The sequence below is a fragment of the Diceros bicornis genome (genome assembly GCF_020826845.1).
Source record: "Diceros bicornis minor isolate mBicDic1 chromosome 21 unlocalized genomic scaffold, mDicBic1.mat.cur SUPER_21_unloc_1, whole genome shotgun sequence".
Taxonomy (NCBI): domain Eukaryota; kingdom Metazoa; phylum Chordata; class Mammalia; order Perissodactyla; family Rhinocerotidae; genus Diceros; species Diceros bicornis.
This window is the reverse complement of record NW_026690885.1, coordinates 4,466,462-4,487,459: the sequence shown is the minus strand read 5'-3', so window position 1 is coordinate 4,487,459 and position 20,998 is coordinate 4,466,462. Positions and strand designations below refer to the sequence as shown.

The following is a 20,998-nucleotide window of genomic DNA, read 5'->3' as shown; positions in this document are numbered from 1 at the left end:
CCTGAGACAGCCCTCGAGGCCAGCTCCCGAGCCGGCCACCACGTCCCTGCATACTTGATCATCACCTGTGCCACCAGAAGCCACCACAGGTATCTGGGGGCCCCTTTTCCTTCCCAAGAGAAGCTCTCCAGCCCCACTCCTCCACCAGCCAGTTGTGATCCAGGAGCTGGGCAGCCACAGTGTGAGATTCTGGTTTTAGGGCAATCATGCTGATCACAAATTATAGATTATAGATTATACCAACGATTCAGTCTAAGGTCAGCCCTCAGAGCGCCCCTAGTCTTATGAAATTAACACACCATTATAGTACAATGTGGGAGGTTTCGGGGAGAGGCACCTGGCATGATTTGGAGGGGAAGAGCTTGCTAGAGAAAGTTTCACCAGAATGGAGTCTTTAAGAATGACTAGGAGGGACCCTGGCAAATAGAGGATGAAGGGTTTTCCTGGCAGAGGGGATTCCATGAGCAAAGGCTCCAGCCAGAAACAATATGCCATATGGGGAGAATTGAAATGAATTTGGGTTGCGTGAAGCATGAAGTTTAACCCGCAGTACATGGATAAAATGAGACTGAAAGGTCAGCAGGAGCCAGATTGAGTAGAGCCTTGAGTGCCAGGTCAAGAAGGTTGAACTAACACTGAAGGCCATAGGGAGCCACGGGTGGTACTAGAGCAGTGGTGGCCCTAGTGAGGTATTCATTTCAGAAAGATCCTTCTAGTGGTCCATGTAGAACATCCTTTAGACAGAGCATCCAGTGAGCCTGCTGGGGTGTTGGTCCAGGTGAAGGAAGTTAACACCTAAGCTGGGACAGGGATGGAGAGAGGGAGTGTGTGTGAGGACCAGTGTGCAACTGGAATTTGTGTTACTGGGAGGGAGGAGGAGCTGAGCAGATGTGCTGGTTCTGACTTGGGTGACCACACGGGTGGGTGGTGGTGCCACTGGGAGAGAAGACGACAGATGATAATGAGTGCAGGACTCTGGTGTGGTCTCAGGCCAGCTCTTAGTGATGGCCGTTGCTCTCCCTCTCGTTTTGCAGCTCTGGGGCACAACCTGAAGACCCTCATAGTCACCTTCCCCATCTCCACCCTCTGGTATTCATCAGACAGGAGCAACGGCTCAGCCACGTTCCACTCCACTGAGAGGGTCCTGCAGAGCCTGGGGAGACCCTGGTCCCAGCAGCTCCTTTTGGGTTAAATCCCAACCAGCCCCTCCCCCAACCCCTGTCCCTCCTGCTCATCCTCCTCCTCCTTCCTCCCCAGCTGGATCCTTGTTCAAGAAGAGCAGCCTGGGCCTCTTCTCCTTGAGTTGCAGACTGTTCTCCCTCAGGTAAGACCCTCCCCTGAGCATTTGCCCCTAATGACCACTTTTGTGACCACCCCTCTCTGTCTCCCCCCTGTCCTCCCATTTCCTCCTTCCTGTTCTGGCCCCCACCCCAGAGGTTTCAGGACCTCTCTCTAGAGTCCCCACGTCCCTCTCTTCCCAGGCCTGAGAAGGATGGGGAAGCCACCTGTGTGGACGCTGTCTGCACCCACCGCCCTGACCCCGTGGGCCTCCATGCCTCTGTGCTGGGAGCTGAGAGTCTCCACGTGTCTGCTCTTCCTCTCGGTGGCTCCAGGCTCTGCACCCTGGAGTTTATGCATGCAGAGAGAACACCAGCTGCATTTCCGCAGCATCAGCTGGAACCTCAGCAACCCGGAGCCCACATCCTCGGAGTACGCCGCCCTGCTGAGGGACACCCAGGACCAGGTGGGGTCTCCCCTGTCCCGTCTCTCCTTGCCCTGAAGGCACCCTCATTCCTCCGCCTGACTTACGTCTGTTACCTGGTTGTTTCAATCCTTCACTTTCCCTGCGTGTCTGGGTTCTCTCAGTTTCCAGAGGTGATGTCCTAGCTGCCTTCCCCATTTCTCACATGGGTAAACTGAAGCTCAGAAAGGGGAGTATTGTGCCTAAGATCACACAATGTGTTAGGGGCAGAGCCAGGATTTGAAGTCAGGTCTCCCTTGCCCCAAGATCTGTGATCTTTCACTGGCTCCAGTGGCCCCCTGCATCCCCAGGAGACCTCTCACCCACTCTCCCTCGCGTTTGTTCTAGGTCACCAAGCTCTACAGATGCAGCCAGCTGTGAGACATATTCCACTCCTGCCTGGTCACCGACTTGGTGTAGGTTGAGGAGATTGGAAGCATTGGCTGAGTTGGTGGCTGATGGCTCTGAGCTCCCGTAACATATCCTTGATCTGGAAGTCACTGACATGGTGCCCAGTCTCCCCCACATCCCTGTCAGCTAATCCTACCATCTCCTTCCATAGGTTTTCGGGAGTTGAGAAAAGCATTAACATTTGGGGCCACCAACCTCCAGCATCCTCCTCCTCCTCCTCTTCTGGAGACTTTCAACAAATATCAGCAGTCTAACTGTGCTCTCCAATAGTGGAGCCACTAACCACATGGGGCAATTTAAATTATTTACACACCTCTTGGGATACGATTCACATATTGTGTGTGTGTCGGGGGGTGTATTTTTTAGGTTTTTCTATATACAATATCTTCTCCTGTGCAAAACAAATAGTTTTACCTCTTCCCTTCCAATCTGGGTTTCTTTTATTCCTTTTTCTTGCCTAATTGCCCTCATCAGAACCTCTAGTACCTGTGATTAACATATCAGATGAGGGAAGACATCAATGTCTTGTCCCTGGTCTTAGGGGGAAATTTTCAGTCTTTCACCATTGAATATGGTGTTAACCGTGGGTTTTTCATCGATGCTATTTATAGGTTGAGAAAGTTTCTTTCTATTCCTAATTTGTTGAGTGTTTTGTTTTTTAGGCATGAAGGGTGTTGTATTTTGTGAAATTCTTTTCTATGTATATGGCCGAGATTACGTGGTATTGGCGGTTTTTCTATTAATATGGTGTATTACATAATCAGTTTTCAGATATTAAGCCACCCCTCCAACTAGAGGTGAGAGATTCAGACGTTCTCAAGTCTGTCCTGGGCGTGCCACATCCCTGAGCCCTTGTGGCCTTCTAGAGGCCCACAAATACACTGGAGCTTTTCAAAGCCCCCTGTGGACATCTCATTCCCCCAATTTTTCTTCTAAGTTGTTGGCTCACCTCTTGCCTGCCTCTCCTGGTATCACTCCCTCTGGCAACTACAATAGAAAACAATTAGCCCTGATTGTTTTTAGCAAGTGCCTTGGGGACAGACTTTCCATCCTGGGCAAGCTCTGACTCAAGTAACGACAAGCCCTGAACATGGGGCGTTTTCGGGGAGCTGCCAGGCAGGTCAGCTAGTTGCAGTTGGGTGGGGAGGGGTCTTTTCAGAGCTCCACACCCACTATGGCTGCTGTGCTGCGGGTTGTCTCAGCCACCATGGTTCTGAGACTGACGGTTTTCACAGTCATGGAGGATGTTGTGAGAGCAGGATGGGAATAGTGCAAGTTATAGTGCCACAAAGTTTGCTCCCTGTATCAAGATTCCACCGTGTGTCTTCACTAAACCCTCCTCAGATTCTTACAAGCCTTTGATTAATTTCTAGACTTCTGAAAAGATGATTTCGACCATTTTTACCAGTGTTCTCATTGTTTTTATGCATTTGCAGAAGTCCTTACTCCAAAGTTTTAAAAATGTTCTCCCTGTAGTTATTTATTTATAAATTAATTACTTGAAATGAAATTACATGAGAAATTCAGTTCCTCACTCACACACACTAGCCACATTTTAAGTGCTCGATAACAACATGAGGCTAATAATGAGTGTATTTGGTAGTGCAGACAAATGTTTACATTATTGCAGAAAGTTCTCTTGGACAGGACCCAGAAGCAGGGAATCTAGATTCAGGGTAGAATTCCAGACACCCTTGATTATCCTTTGTGCCCTTCCAGGTCTGTCCCCCACAGTAACCACACTGGAGTGGACTCCCTGTGTACCTTGCCGCCTTGGCACAGAGACTGGACAGAGTTGCCATCTATGAGGAATTCCTGTGGCTGACCCAGAATGGTACCCAGCTGCAGAACTTGACCCTGGACAGGAAGAGTGTCCTTGGGGATGGTAAGGCTCCCTGGTCATTGGGAAAGGAAGTGAGGCCTTTCTGGGGACTCTGGAGGCCTGGGGCTGAGAGAACATTGAACTTGCTCAGGCTGGCAGGAGGTGGCATAGTCCCCCAGTCTTTAGCCACCATTGAGAGAGAGAAAAGGACACCAGTGTAGTATGGGAGGCCCTCACCTTCTCCTAGACAGCTCTGTGACCTCAAACTAGTCACCTCCTCTTTCTGGACTTTTGTTTCCTCATCTCTGCACTGAGAGCCACTGGCCGGATGGTCAGTGAGGGCCTCCAGCTGTGTGTGAAGCAGACTTACAGGTTTGGGGGTGGATGTGGTTTCTGGTCCACAGGCTATAGTTTGCCAAGTCCCGCTCTAGATGAGCAGCAATGCGCTAGAACTTTCTGCAGTGGTGGAATGTTCTATCTGTGCTGTCCAGTGCATAGCTGCATGTGGCTGTTGAGTGCTTGAAGGATGGTATTGTGACTGGTCTTTATTGTTACTGATTTTTAATGTTACTGAGGTACTAGAATTTTTCTTTTATTTAACTAAAATTAATTTTAATTCAAAAAGAGACTTGTTGCTGCTCCATATCAGACAGCACTCCTCTAAGAGGTTGTCTGGGTAGAGGTACAAGTAGGGGGACCTGCACCCCTCCTCCCATGCCCATTGGGTGCTGCGTGTCCTACCCTCCTGGAGTTTATGTTGTAGCTGGCAATAACAAGAATAGAAAATTGAAAATTATCAATTATTTGATGTGAACAAACTCATACTTGCAGGTGGAAATCAGAGAAGACTTCCTGCAGGATATTACATTGTAGGTTAATCCTAGAAAATGAATATTAAGCAGATAGATAAAGGAGAAGGGGATGAATGTGTTTCTAGGCACGGAAGAACAATTTTGAGTGGGAATTTACAAATTTAGAGAGATCCCATAGGCTTGCCAACTGTGATGACCCATTCTCCCCCCGGCCGTCATAAGATAGTCCACCCCAAATTCAGTCCTCTGTGCCCAGAGGTATGAATTTGGTTTAATTTATTAAACTTGTTCTGTGATAATGGTCTTGGATTTTGTAGCAAAGTGTGCTCACTTTTTAGAGATGGAAAGTAAAATGGGGTGAAACATGATGATGTTTACTTGACTTTAATATTTCATTGAAAACATGGGATGAATCAAGGGTGGCAAGTGTTAATAATTTATACATTGATGAAATATTGTTTTAATTGGATGGAATATACATGGTTAAATTAGATGATGGATGTTTGTGAGACTCTCCCTTTATTTTTCTGTGTCTAAAAAGTTTTATTAAAAAGAGTGAAACACATTCACATGCATTCTCCATTTCATTCACTTCCAGAATATTCTGCCAACAGAGATGACACCTCGACTGAGAAGCCTAGTAAACCTGCAGGAAGCCCCAGCCCATGGTAGGGGGCGAGTATCTTGATGCTGTGCCTCATCGAAGAGAACCATGCGCACAGGGTTTTGGATGATGAGGAAAGTTGGCCAACCCTTGTCAAGGACGGTTGAGGCACAGTGGGGTCAGCAGGAGCCCTGGGGCGATGACAGGAGGTGGCTCACCCCAGCACTTGTCTCCCCAGACCACCCCGTCTGGGCCCTCATCCTCATCTGCTTGGCGGGAATCCTGGTGCTCATCACAGGCCTGATCTGCTGTCTGCTGGTAAGCCATGACGTGTTGCTTGTCTTCTTACTATTGGGTTATAAGAGCTCTTTATATATTATAAATACACGTCCTTTTCTAGGGATATGTTTTGCAGATGTTTTCTCCCAGTCTGTGTGTGGCTTGCCTTCTCCTTCACAACATGAGTCATTGGGGAAATGTAAGTGACAGTCATCATGAGATTCCACCATACTTGAGAATGGCTAAAATTAAAAAGACTGACTATAGCAAGTGTTGTTGAAGATGTCAATTCACTGAAACTCTCATCGAGTGCTGGTGAAAAATAGCTTGGATGCGTCTTTAATAATTACGTACGTCTACCCAGCCATTCCTCCCCTAGGAATCCATCCAAGGGAAATAAACCCGTATGTCTATACACAGACTTGTACACACATGTTGATAACAACCAATTTATAGTAGACAAAAACGGAAAACAACCCAAATGTCCATCTACTGGTGAACGGATACACAAATTGTGGTATATCCCCACAATTGAATACTATTCAACCATAAAAAAGAATGAATTATTTTTTTTCATTATTTTATTGAAATTATAAAGGGTGTTAACATTGTGTAATTTCAGGTGTTCATTATTATTTGTGAATTTCTGTATAGACTGCATCGTGCTCACCACAAGTAGTCTGACTTTTATCCATCACCATGCATATGTGCCCCTTTAACTCTTTCACTCAACCCCCAGCCCCCATCCCCTCTGGTAACCACTAATCTGTTCTCTTTATCCCTGTGTATGTTTATCTTCTGCATATGAGTGAAATCATGCATATTTGTCTTTGTCTGGCTTATTTCATTTAACATCATACCCTCAAGGTCCATCCAGGTTGTTGCAAACAGGATGATCTTGTCTTTTTTTTTTTTTTTTCTGGCTGAGTAGTATTCCATTGTATATAATACATACCACATCTTCTTTATCCATTCATCTGTAGCAGGGCACTTGGGTTGCTTCCATGTCTTGGCTATTGTGAATAATGCCACAGTGAACACAGGGGTGCATAAATCTCTTTGAATTGTTGATTTCAATTTCTCTGGATAAATACCCAGTAGTTGGATAGCTGAAAGGTATGGTATTTCTATTTTTAATTATTTCAGAAATCTCCATACTATTTTCCCTGGTGGCTGCACCAGTTTGCATTCCCACCAGCAGTGTGTGAGGGTGCCCTTTTCTCCTTATCCTCTCCAACATTTGTTATTTTTTGTCTTGGGAATTATAGCCATTCTGACAGGTGTAAGGTGATCTGTCATTGTAGTTTTGATTTGAATATCCCTAATAATTAGTGATGTTATACATCTTTTCATGTGTCTGTTGGCCTTCTGTATATCTTCTTTGGAAAAATGTCTGTTCATATCCTCTGCCCATTTTTAGATTGGATTATCTGTTTTTTTTGTTGTTGGGTTGTTTGAGTTGTTTATATATTTTGGAGATTAACCCCTTGTCAGCTATATGATTTGCAAATATTTTCTCCCAGTTGGTGGGTTGTCTTTTCATTTTTTTTTGTTTTTGTGAGGAAGATCAGCCCTGAGCTAACATCCGTGCTAATCCTCCTCTTTTTTTCTGAGGAAGACCGGCTCTGAACTAACATCTGTTGCCAATTCTCCTCCTTTTTCTTTTCCCCAAAGTCCCAGTTGATGGTCGTATGTCATAGTTGCAGATCCTTCTAGTTGCTGTATGTGGGACGCAGCCTCAGCATGGCCGGACAAGAGGTGCGTCTATGTGCGTCTGGGAACCGAACCTGGGCCGCCAGTAGCAGAGAGCGCGCACTTAACCACTAAGCCACGGGGCCGGCCCTATCTTTTTGTTTTATTCATCGTTTCCTTTGCCTTGCAGAATGCTTTTAGTCTCATGTAGTCCCATTTGTATATTTTTTCTTTTCTTTCCCTTGCCTGAGTAGACACGGTATTGGAAAAGATGCTGCTAAGACCAATGTCAAATCCTGTACTGCGTATGTTTTCTTCTAGGAGTTTTATGTTTCAAGTGTTAGATTCAAGTCTTTTATCCAATTCGTTTTAATTTTGGTGTATGGTGGAAGATAATGATCTACTTTCATTCTTTTGCATGTGGCTGTCCAGTTTTCCCCACAGCATTTATTGAAGAGACTTTCCTTTCTCCATTGTATGATCTTGGCTCCTTCGTCAGAGATTAACTGACCACAGATGTGTGGTTTTCTTTCTGGGCTTTCAGTTCTGTTCCATTGATCTATGAGTCTGCTTGTGTGCCAGTACCATGCCATTTTGATTACTATAGCTATGTAATATATTTTCAAGTTAGGATTGTGATGCCTCCAGCTTTGTTCTTTCTTCTCAGGATTGCTTTGGCTATTCGAGGTCTTTTGTTATTCCACACATATTTTAGGATTCTGTGTTCTATTACTATGAAGAATGTCATTGGGATTCTGATTGGGATTGCATTGAATCTGTAGATTACTTTAGGTAATATGGACATTTTAACTGTGTTTATTCTTCCAATCCATGTGCATGGAATATCTTCCCATTACTTCAGGTCATCATTGATTTCTTTTAATAATGTCTTATAGTTTTCATTGTATAGGTCTTTTACCTCTTTGGTTAAATTTATCCCTAGACACTTTTTTCTTTTTGTTGCAGTTGTAAATGGGACTGTATTCTTGAGTTCTCTATCTGTTAGTTCATTATTAGAGTATAGACTTGCAACTGATTGGGGTGAGTTGATTTTGTACGCTGCAACTTTGCTGTAGTTGTTGATTATTTCTCATAGTTTTCTGATGGATTCTTTAGGGTTTTCTATATTTACAATCATGTCATCTGCAAACAGCAAGAGTTTCATTTCTTCCTTTCCAATTTGGATTCCTTTTATTTCTTTTTCCAGCCTAATTGCTCTGGCCAAAACCTCCAGTACTATGTTGAATGCGAGTGGCGAGAGTGGGCACCTTTGTCTTCTTCCTGTTCTCAGAGGAATGGCTTTAAATTTTTCACCATTAAGTATGATGTTGGCTGTGGGTTTGTAATATATGGCCTTTACTGTGTTGAGGTACGTTCCTTCTATACCCATTTTATTGAGAGTTTTTATCATAAATGGATGTTGGATCTTGTCAAATCCTTTCTCTGCATCTGTGGAGAGGATCATGTGATTTTTATTCCTCATTTTCTTAATGTGGTGTGTCACATTGATTGATTTGTGGATGTTGAACCATCCCGGTATCCCTGGTATAATTTCCACTTGATCATGGTATATGATCCTTTTAATATATTGCTGTGTTCGATTTGCTGATATTTAGTTGAGGATTTTTGCATCTGTGTTCATCAGTGATTTTGGCCTGTAATATTCCTTCTTTGTGCTGTCCTTGCCTGCTTTTGCTGTCAGGGTGATGTTGGCCTCATAGAATGAATTAGGAAGTGTTCCATCTTCTTCAACTGTTTGGAATAGTTTGAGAAGCATAGGTATTAAATCTTGTTTGAATATTTGGTAGAATTCTCCAGAGAAGCCATCTGGTCCTGGACTTTTGTTTTTTGGGAGGTTTTTGATGACCATTTTGATCTCTTTACTTGTGATTGGTCTGTTCATTTTCTCTATTTCTTCTTGATTCAGTTTTGGGAGGTTGTATGAATCGAAGAATTTATCTATTTCTTTTAGGTTATTGAAATTGGTGGCATGTAAGTTGTTCAGTGTATTCTTTGATTGTCCTTTGGATTTCTGTGGTATCTGTTGTAATTTCTCCTCTTTCATTTCTAATTTTATGTCTTTGAGCCTTCTCTCTTTTTTTCTTAGTGAGTCTGGCTAAGGGTCTGTCAGTTTTGTTTCAATCTTCTCAAAGAACCAGCTCTTTGTTTCATTGATCCTTTCTACTGTTTTTTTTAGTCTCTATTTCATTTATTTCTGCTCTAATTTTTATTATTTCCCTCATTCTGCTGACTTTGGTCTTCATTTGTTCTTCATTTTCTGGTTCTATTAGGTGTAGTTTAAGGTTACTTATTTGGTATTTTTCTTGTTTGTTGAGGTGCGCTTGTATTGCTATGAATTTTCTTCTTAGAACTGCTTTTGCTGCATCCCATAAGAGTTGTTTTGTTGTCTTTTCATTTTCATTTGTCTTCAGGTATTTTTTGATTTCTCCTTTGATTTGTTCATTGATCCAATGGTTCTTCAGTCGTGTGTTCTTTAGTCTCCACATATTTGTGACTTCCCCATCTTTTTTCTTGTAGTTGATTTCTAGTGTCATAGCATTGTGGTCAGAAAAGAAGCTTGATATGATTTCCATCTTAAATTTATTCAGGCTTGCCTTGTTTCACAACATATGGTCTATCTTTGAGAATGTTCCATGTGCACTGAAGAAGAATGTGTATTCTGCTGTTTTGGGAGGGTATGCTTTATATATATCGATTAAGTTCATCTGATCATATGTTTCACTTAATTCCACTATTTACTTGTTGTCTTTCTCTGCATGATTTATCCATGGATGTAAGTGGGTTGTTCAGGTCCCCTGCTATTATTGTGTTGCTGTTAATTTCTCCCTTTAGGTCTATTAATAGTTGCTATATATTCTTTTGTGCTGCTGTGTTAGGTGCATATATCTTTATAAGTGTTATGTCCTCTTGGTGGAAAGTCCCCTTTATCATTATATATCGCCCCTCTTTGTATCTCATAGACTTTTTTATCTTGAAGTCAGCTTTGTCTGGTATAAGTATGGCAACACATACTTTCTTTTATTTGCCATTTGCTTGGAGTATTGTCTCTCATCCCTTCATTCTGAGCCTGTTTGTTTTTAGAGCTGAGATGTGTTTCCTGGAGGCAGCATATTGTTGGGTCTTGTTTTCTAATCCACCCCACAACTCTGTGTCTGTTGATTGGAGAATTCAATCGATTTACATTTAGAGTGATTATTGATACATGAGGACTTAATCCCACCTAATCTATATTTCCATTGTTTCTCTTCCTTTGTGTTTCTGACTGCCATTTCATTTTGGGGGTTGTCTGTTGAGGTTTTCTCTTTTTTTATGATGTATGGCTCTGCTCTGATTTTTTGTTTGATGGTTACTGTGAGGTTTGTATGAAGATCTCATAGATGAGATAGTCCATCTTCTGATAGCCTCTTGTCTCCATTAGTCTAAGCAGGTTCCATCCCTTTCCTCTTCTCCTTCTGAGTTATTGTTGTCACAAGTTATTCATTTTTGTGTTGTGCGTTTGTGACTAAGCTGAAGTGTTTATAGTTACTTTTGATGCTTCCCTTCCCTTCTTCTTTTAAGTTATAATTAAGTATTTGCTACCCTATTGTGAAACAGAGCTGTAGCTTTCTGATTTTGTCTGTCTATTTATCTCTTTGCTCAAAGCTTTGTAGACATTTGCCTTCTTTTTGTTTCAGGTATGAGGGCGTTCTTGATCATTGCTCGTAGAGGAGATCTAGTGGCGATGAACTCCCTCAGACTTTGTTTATCCGGGAAAACTTTTATTTCTCCATTGTATCATAAGGATCGTTTCACTGGATAGAGTATTCTAGGCTGAAAGTTTCTGTCTTTCTATTTTTAATATATCATTCCATTCTTTCCTTGCCTGTAAAGTTTCTGCCAAGAAATATACTGAAAGCCTGATAGGGGTTCCTTTGTAGGTTATTTTCTTCTGTCTCGCTTCCCTTAATATTTTTTCTTTGTCATTGGCTTTTGCCAATTTTACTATTATATGTCTTGGAGAAGGTCTTTTAGCATTGATGTAATTAGGCATTCTGTTGGCTTCATGTATTTATAACTCCGGTTCTTGCCCAGGTTTGGGAAGTTCTCAGCTATTATTTCTTTGAACAAGCTCTCTGCTCCTTTCTCCTTCTTTTCTCCCTCCAGAATACGTATAATTCTTATGTTGCTTTTATAATTGAGTCATATATTTCTCCAAGAATTCCTTCATTTTTAAAAAATCTGACTTCTCTCTCCTTGTCCACTGGAAGCATTTCTATATTTCTATCCTCTAAATCACTAATTCTTTCATCCATAATATCAGATCTATTTTTTAAGGATTCTAGATTCTTTTTTATCTCACTAATTATGTTCTTCATATCCAGAATTTCTGCTTGTTTTTTTTTAATAGTTTTAGTCTCTTTGATGAAGTATTCCTTTTCCTCATTAATTTTATTTCTGAGTTCATCGAACTGTCTGAACATTCCTGTAACTTGGTGAGTTTCTTTATGACAGTTATTTTGAATTCTCTGTCATTTAGATTGTAAATTTCTGTGACTTCAAGGTTGGTTTCTGGAGATTTGTCATTTCCTTCTGCTCTGAATTGTTACTGTAGTTTCTTATGGTGTTTGATGAACTAATCTTTTGCCTGAGTATTTGTGGTAGTATCAGGTCGCAGATTCCACCTGCTACTGCTGTGGGGGAAGCATGAGCTGTGTTTCTGATCCCCCCCATATGCTGGAAGTTGTGTGGGTACAGTGGGTGTTCCAGCCAGCTGGGAAAGCATTCACACTGGGCTCAGAGCTCCCGCCACACGGAGGCAAGTACCCAGTTGTGAGAGCGCAGTACTGCTATGGGTGTGTGTGCATCTGGGAAAGCATCTGCATGTGCGCGTGTATCTGCTGCTGCCTTTTCTTATGCTCATGGCAGCCTCTGTGCTTGGTGGGTGGGGCTTCTTCACGGGTCTGAGCATTGGCCGATCATTGGGACTCCAGTGGCACGGTGGGCTTTCCAGCCATCCAGGAAAGCATTCATGTGTGGGTCCAGGGCTGCCGCCAACCCCTCCCAGAGTTGCACCAAGGTGCATTCCCACTTTTGGGGATGCAGCAGTACTATTGGATCTCACGCCAACCTGGAAAGTGCTCGGGCTTGTGTACAGTGCTGCCAGGGAAGGGTTGGGGATAGGAATGAATTCATAGTACATGCAATGACAAGCATGAATCTCAGAAAAATTATGCTGAGTGAATGAAGCCGGTAAAAAATGAGTACATAGTATATGATCCCATTTATAAAAATTCTTGGAAAATACAGGAAAATCTATAGGGACATATACCGGATCACTGGTTGCCTGGGAATGAGAATGTGTTTGCAGACGGCAGGGAAGGAGGAATTAAAATGAGCATGAGGAAATTTGGGGAGGATGGGCGTTCCTTTTCTTTATTGTGGTGATGGTTCAATAAGTTATAATCAAAATGTATCAAATTGTTCACTTTAAATATATGCAGTTTACTGTATGTCGTTAATACCTCAATTAAGCTAGAACATGTAGGGGAAAGAGAGGGAGAGAGAGCCGAAAGAGGGAAAAGGGAAGGAAAAGAAGGACGGAGGGTGAAAATTAAGTGGACAAAAGGAAGAGAGAGACACAGGAGGCTTCGGGTCTCTGTGGCTTTGGCATCTCCTTCCCCTGGAGTCTCCCATACTGGGCAGCTGACTGGACCATTCTGATGCGCCCTCGTCACCTCACAAGTCACTTGTCTGCCGGCAGAAGAAGGAGGGCAACTATGAGGTCCAGTGACGACGCCTGGGCTATTACCTGCCTCGTGGCGACCTACGGAAGCTGCGATGACTAGATCTGACTAGATCTGAGGTCCCATTTCCCAGATGGGGTCCGGAGCAGCTTGACTGGAACAGAACGAAACCACATTGGACGGACACAGGCTCCGAGCCTTTCTAGACTTGGGCCCTGACTGGCTCACAGGGGACTAAGCTGAAAGGTTTCAACTTCCTTAAGTCCTGAAAGTGACCGTAACTTCTGTCCTGTGGTGTCACACCAGTTCATCCCTCAGGGACACCAGAATTGGTGAAACCAGCACAGACATTGCCATCATGTAAAATTGAACCCCCACTTCAGTGCAAGTTTTCCCTATTAGGAAACTTTGGAACATCCCTCCCCTTGACTCTGTGCAGCCATCACACCCCTCTCGGTTCCTCCATATTCCTCCCCCACTGAAGCACTGGCAGTCTCACGTTCCCCTTTTCTGCTTCATTCTCTGAAGCTCAGATTCACCAGGACTTCCAGATCAATCTCCTTCGATGGCTCCTCTCCCCACTCATGGGTCCTCCATGACGGGAAACAGGCCAAGATGAGAGGAATGGGTGAGACATGACTCTGCAGTCACCTTGGGCCTTGGGAGCTGAAATGACTAGGTGTCTGGAGACCCTGAATCCCAGAGTAACACCAAGGCTCTGGGAAGAGAGTATCTGCTCTGGATGTAAAAGTGAATAAAACTCGGGGGGGGGGGGGAAATCTGAGGGAAAAGAAAGAGTCTTTTTTCATCTTTCTCTGTACAGAGTCCAACTAGCCTCACAGCATTGGCCCCGACAACAAGCAGCCTAGAGCATCCAGGCATGAGGCAGGCTGCGCTGTTCTGCCGTGGGTCTGTGGGAACAGATTACATTATCTGTGCACACTGTGTAGACGACCACAGCTGAACATACCCAAGGGCTGAGAATTAAATTCACAGTCATGCCACTCTCTCAGACTTTTTGTGTGTGAGCTTCACATTCTCAGTCTTAAGCAGTGATTCTCTGAGAATGCACACTCTGAAGATTATCATGATTAATAATATTAATATATTATTATTATACATTGCATACATTATACGTTATACACTGTACATTATAGTTATAAATTAATGTATAATAATAATTATACATTAAATATATTATTATGATATATTACATTATTATAATATCATTCTAATGATTAATAATAGTTACCGTTATTGACTATTTAATTTCTGCTAAGCAACATGACTGGCAAGCTCTGCGTGTATTATCTCAGTTACAGTCACCATTTTTAGGGTTTTATTCCCATTTTAAGCTAAAGATATGGAGGCTCAGAAATATTAAATAACTTGACAAAGAAGGAAAAAAATTACTCCAAAGCTAAATTAAACACCTATTCAAACTATGTGTCAAAGAAAGAAAGACGTTATCTGACCTACAAACAGACTCAAAGTTGACCTCCCACAGGCCTGCAGTGAAAGAACCGGTAAAGAATGTGCATCAGGAAGAAGAAATGTGAACCCAGGGAAACAAAACAGGAGTCACGAGGAAAGGAAAAAACAGTCTGTCTAATTTAGTATTAGTTTTAAAACAAGACATTAAAAACACATTCGAACCAAAATTCCAGATGATTACCCATGGAAGAATAGAGGAGAGAAGATTTACCTAAAAAATAACTCATTTTTAGGGAAGATATAAATACTAAGATACTCTATTATTGTTTAACACATTGCTCTCAGAAACTGATAAATCTGTGGGGTAAAAGTAAGTAATGATAAAGAGGATTTGAAGAGTGCAACATGCTCGATCAGGCAAATAGACAAATCCCAACACACTGGCTTATTGTGAGACTTGTGATGCTGAAAACAGTCGTTCTCCTGACAGCATGATACCGCAATGGGACATCAATTTTCATGAATCAAATTTCCAATGCATATAAATCTAAAAACAGGGAAAATCCAGTATTTCATTATATGGAACTGTGATTCAACATGCAACAAATACCAGAAAAATAGAGACCCAGAAGTAGGTGTCTTTTTTGAGAAGACAGATATAACAGCTCTTTAGTGAAATACTATGTTGGAATCTGTTGCAATATTACGCAAAAAGGACAGTCCATTTGGACTAGGTATGTTTTCTCTGTGACTGTGAGGGCAAAACGCTAAAGAATCCCCTGACTGTGATAACTCTCTGTTGATCTTAAAATACAAGTACATGACACTCAGGAAAGGAAAATGAGAGAACAAAGTGAGAAGGAAAGATCTCCTTTCTCTCTTCACTGAAACCCAATCTCTCACCTCCGAAGGATCACTGTCTGTATCTTCTCTGTCATGCAAAGGAATCAAAGAAAAGAAAACTATTGGTATATATTAAAGTTTCAAGAGCTTAAAGCAAGAAGACATCAGGACCCCTGCAGAGGCATTAATGTAGTGTGAGCTGCATGTCATCTGCGCCGTCTTCTCTTTTCTTCATCGTGTTTGTCCGGACGTCCTTCTTGGCCCCTCACTCTCCCTACCTCGCTAGCGAGTCTGTCTGCATTAGTGCTACCGCCAGTGTCTCTCTTGCCATCTTCACTTTCCCTTCCTGTTTCCTGATATCCTCCTCAGTCACCAGAAGTTGTTTGCAAAGGAGCTGTGGGATGTACAGACCAGCTCCTGGGATCATCTCTGCCGAATCTGAAGACTAGGCAGGGGTGGGCATGGGACTGGAGTTCAGACCACCTGTGAGCACACCTGGCAGGGATGCACCTGTGCAACTAGGTGCAAGTTTCGGCAGGGCTTTGGCAAGGTCCAAAGGACTTAACAGTTCTCCTGTACTCTGCAGGCCTGGAGACCTTGCAGTCTCTTCTGCCAGCAGAGTTGTTGGGGCTGCTCCAAGGTTTCCTCCCATTGATGGCATCTGATCTCATTGGCAGGATAGGATGTGATTCTAGTAACTGGCCTCTTGAATATGTAACTGGACATCCTCAAAGGGGTGGAGATGCTCAAACCAGGCTTTGGTTTGGATTGGTTTCCACAATCATGTCACTTCCTCTGTGATGATTTGACCATCATACTTCTTTTCCTCTTACCCTATAAAAATAAATTGTGAAAGTGGATCAGAGTTATAGTCTGGCAGGGAAACCTGCCTTCCCAGGACAATTATGTCAGATGCCTTGTGCTTCTACACTCCCTCTCTCCCTGTGGGGATTAATCTGACCTGTGTCCTGGGACATCATCAAAGAGATTTGGGTCCAGAACAGAAAGCTCGAGGTCAAAACTCAGGACTACGGCAGGTCATTTCTTCTCCCCTATGTTGTCAGACACTTATGAGTATGACTTTATTCTCTTCTTGTCCTTGTCACTCTCAACAACAAAATCCCTGGTGCCCCCTGTCAGGACACACGGTCCACAGTCTTTTTCTAAATCCCAAATCATACCAGTCTTCTGTAATATATGACTATTCATTTGATTAACCCATTGACCAGTTGGTGTTCATAGCTCCATTAGAGCTTAAATCAGTAGTGAAATTATCATCCACCCCACTCCTAGTGACGCTTATTTGACAACTGTGAACATTAAATCTCAGTACAGAGAACGTATGTCTGAAAAAACTCAACTTACAAATGGAGATTGTGCTGTAAGTGGGAAGTACACACTGGATTTATGAAACCCAGGAAAAAAATGTAAACTCTCTCATTATTAGTTTTGTATAGACTGCACCCACATTGATGATATCTTGGTTATAGTGGGTTAAAATATACCATTAAAATTAGTTTCACCTGTTCGCTTTCCTTTTTTAAAATGTGGCTACTAAAAAAAATATTTAAATTCTATAATAGAGTGTGCTTAATGTTGCTATTGGACAGTGCCGATGAAGCCATCAGTGAAAATAAAGTCCAGAGAAAGTGGTTCGGGAAATTTTTTCCCTAGAAATGGAGTCTACACTGGCCCGCACTGCAAGATGCAGCAAAAACTGTCACACACACACACACACACACACACACACACACACATACACACTGATAGAATGAAACAAACCTCTTCCTAGAGTCCCACCACTTCTCACATGGCATGAGGTTGCACTCCTACTTAGTCCTTAGTGGACTAATCTCAAGAAAGAAGGCAGAAGTCAAGGTAATTTACCAGTTAGGAAGATCTAAAACCAGAGATTAAAGCTCAAGATATGTGGTGAATTTCCTGTCATGGCTTCTGTTATTAATTCAATATGTTAGGGAGACTTTTCCAAGGAGGGTTGTTTTAAAACTCACTTTTTCTTTACTATGTAAAAATAGACAGGCTATGTAAAGAATAATTACTCTAGCCAATCAATGAAAAGGAGATGATAGAACACAAATACCATTATTATAAGTCACTACTGGATTAGAGAGTCAGGGAACAGCTGACATTGGGTTAATTTCCCCTAAATTAGGCTGATTCTGATTTCATGACCATCATATTGATTGTATTATGCTAGAACCTACGAAACTTCCCAGCCCGCCCTACTATTTAACCACCGAGGCCCACCAACCAGACCAGTCCTTGCTGACACATCCCCTGCCTCCATCCCTGCTGACAACACCTGGAGGATTTTCCCCAAATCCCACTCTGTCCCTGCGCTCTTCTACCTACCCCAGGGTCAGGGAAACATTTTCTCCAAGGCTCAGGCTCTGTGTGTGCCCAGCTCTGGGGATGGCACTTCTCCCTCGAGTGAAGACAAAGATCAGAGTGCAGACCCTGTGAGCTGCAGCAATTGGACAAAGACTGGACTTTGCTGACAGAAAAGAACCTTTAGTGGGCATGGTTACCAGGGTCCAAGATGCCCCAGTGATTCCTCCAGGGAATGTGATGCAGGACAGAGCAGGAATGTCTGCGTGTGTTTCGGCTTGGGAATGCCTGTAGGGTGACATAGGTGACATTGGTAATGCATTTGCCAATGTTGTTCACTCATTTATTCATCGTATGTCATGGAGTGCTTTCTACATACATCCAGGCAACAGTCTCACCCTCTGGGGCTCACAGGCAGTGTCAGAAGAATTTCTAAATTTTATTTCTAATATATAGGTACAGCACTGGGAATACACTAGGTGTTCCAAGCATTTTTCAAACATTAACTCCTTTAATACTCTCCATAAACCTACAAAGTAGGTATGCTGATCATTATTGCCAACTGAGAGATGAAAAAACTGAGGCACCAATAAGGCAAATAACTCTGTCAATACAAATATCTAGTAAGGGATTGAGCTGGAATTTGGACGTGAAGAGTTAGCTCCATAGTCTGTGCTCCTAAGCATGACATTTACTCTCTAAAGACTTCACATCATGAAAAAATGTGATCAGTTATCCATTTTCTTGGTGCATTGAGTAGCCACACTATTTTATCTGTGTCTGAAAAGTAGAATACCTGCGTAGAAACTACTGCACATACACACTCAAATTACATCTACCAATGTCCCCAGTCCCTGAACATTAATACAGAGAACATTTCAGAATGTTTCTTGCCCAAGTTGGGAGGACTCTGAGGAAATCTCAGTGTTACTGTAAGAAGCTGAGGACAGGCTGGGAGTGGGTCTCAGGGGAAAGGTGTCCTCAGGAGTCACCATTGAATGACAACATTGATGGGAGTGTCTCAGCAGTGACTGAATTCAGGATCTGGTGGTGTTTTAACCTGGTGCTTATCTTCTGGCTGTGGGTTTATGGTGATGCAGCACAGGGCGAGGGGATGGTTCACTGTGTTCTTGGGGAAACCAGACCCATGAAAGAGAGGGAATGTTGGTTTACTTAAACAATGGACTCGTGGTGGGAAAAATTCGGCCTGGAAGAGACAGTCGTGTTCCTGGTATAACCAGAAGGAGTTGCCTCTGCTTCAGCCAAAGCAGACAGCCCTTCCTCATGTACTCATTTTATCTCAATGGGAGGAAGGAGGAGGAAAAAAATTCAATGGGGTGTGGCTGCCTCTCAAATTTTAACAAGTTTATAACAATTCACTTTGGGCAACTGGGAAAGAATCTGCTCTCCATCCCTCTCTACTCTGCTCTGTGCACTGGTAGGTTGTCCTGTATGGATTGTATTATCAGCCCACTCTTGTGCTCTTTCTTCCAAATGAGTTTGAAAATGGTAGCCGTGGAAGGAGAGAAGAGGGCTAGAGAAGAGAGAGATGAAGAAACTCCCCCTTCCCTGCAGAGACTGCACATTTGGGCAGTGGTTCAATTCTTCTGTCACAGGCTAAGCCCCTTTCCAGGTTCCTGTAACTGCTCCATCCCCTTGGATCAAAGGGTATCTCCTTTAATCCAAGGAATGATAAGCGATCCCTCATATTGCTACTCCCAGGGTGTCCCACCATCCTCTGTTGGTTTCTCTTAGCCCTGCTGTGATGTTGTGATTTATAATAAAAAATATATATTTGGTCTTCATCCTGTTTCTGGCACAAAGATCCTAAGACCCTTGGAATTTCCTGAGCAATAGGAGCCATGGGAGCATCTTTTGTTGTATTTGGTCTCTCCTCCTCAGTTCCTGAGCCATAAAGGTGAAATGGGTGACCTGTTATTCATAACAAGCCCCATTCCAGCATAAGTGGGTTTATGCTAATGAGGTGACTTTTGGAGAGCACCTAAGGGGGGCTGGTTGCCAGTGGAGCCAGCCAAGAGATTAGAGATTTGGAATTTTCAGTCCTACCCCCTGATATCCAGGGAGGGGAGAGGGGATGGAGATTGAGTTCAATCACCAATGGCAAATAATTTAATCAATCCAATCAATCAATGCTTATGCAATGAAGCCTCTAGAAAAATACAAAAAGGTGGGATCGGAGAGCTTCCAGGTTGGTGAAGACCTGGAAATTTGGGAAGTGGCACACCTGGAGAGGGCATGGAAGCTCCAAGCCCCGTCTCCGTACCTTGCCCTATGCATCTCTTCCATCTGGCTGTTCCTGAGTTACATCCTTTCATAACAAACCAGTAATCTAGTAAGTAAAATGTTTCTCTGAGTTCCATGAGCCACCCTAGCAAATTAATGGGACTTGAGGAGGGGGTCATGGGAACCTCCAATCTATAGCCGGTCAGTCAGAAGCACAAGTGACAATCTAGGCTTTCGACTGGCTTCTGAAGTAGGAGGGGAGGCAGTCTTGTGGGACTGAGCCATTAACCTATGGGATCTGACGCTATCTCTGGGTAGATAGTGTCACAATTGAGATGCATTGTAGAACACACAGATGGTGTCAGAGAATTGCTTGAATGTGTGGGGAAACCCCCCCACCTCATGCTGTGGCATTGGATTCAGAACCTATTCTACCTGCGCACACTTATATAAATTGTATCTTCTTTAAACCCTCTTCATTTAATCCGTTTGGCTGGGCAGGCGCTTCTCAACAAGTTGCCAGCTAACGTACACCCTGGCACTATAGGGGCTCTACTCATTCTAACCAGAAGCCAAATCTTTCTTATTCACTGTCACAGAAGAGGAAGCCACATTTCAAGAAAAGAAGGAAACGTCACCCTTTGCCAATATATGAGTTTGAAGCACAAAACACAAAAGCCACTTCCTCCTTTGCCTATCGTTTGAACACAATTGTTTCTCAGCAAACTTCCCACGCCTTGAAGCAGTGATATTTGGTTAGGAGGATTGGCTGGAAATAAGGTGAAGGTGTTCTGCCCTGCAAAGAACAGGACACAAGTATCAAGTAGAGCCCAGTATTTCTGCCCCATCAGAACGGCAGCCTAGACTTGATGCCAACGTGGTCCTGGTTAGTGGCTCATACAAACGTTCTTTCTCACCCGGCTCACTGGAAATCAACTGAATCTTGCCCTTAGAATATACTGTCACTTTTGTTTCAAAGAAACCTCTCATGCCAAGTGTGCTTGGTACCTGAGATGCTTTAAA

At 43.1% G+C, this 20,998-nt stretch overlaps 1 long non-coding RNA gene across 2 annotated transcripts; it reads left to right on the top strand.

The window, feature by feature from the left end:
* The first annotated feature begins 1,491 nt into the window (after positions 1–1,491).
* Positions 1,492–5,684, top strand: LOC131401846 (uncharacterized). Of its 2 annotated transcripts, none has more exons than XR_009218052.1 (3): positions 1,492–1,744; positions 3,887–4,037; positions 5,401–5,684. It is a non-coding gene; the product is annotated as an uncharacterized LOC131401846 (long non-coding RNA). The 2 variants fall into 2 exon arrangements; XR_009218051.1 differs by having other exon boundaries at positions 5,385–5,684.
* The last annotated feature ends 15,314 nt before the right edge of the window (positions 5,685–20,998 follow it).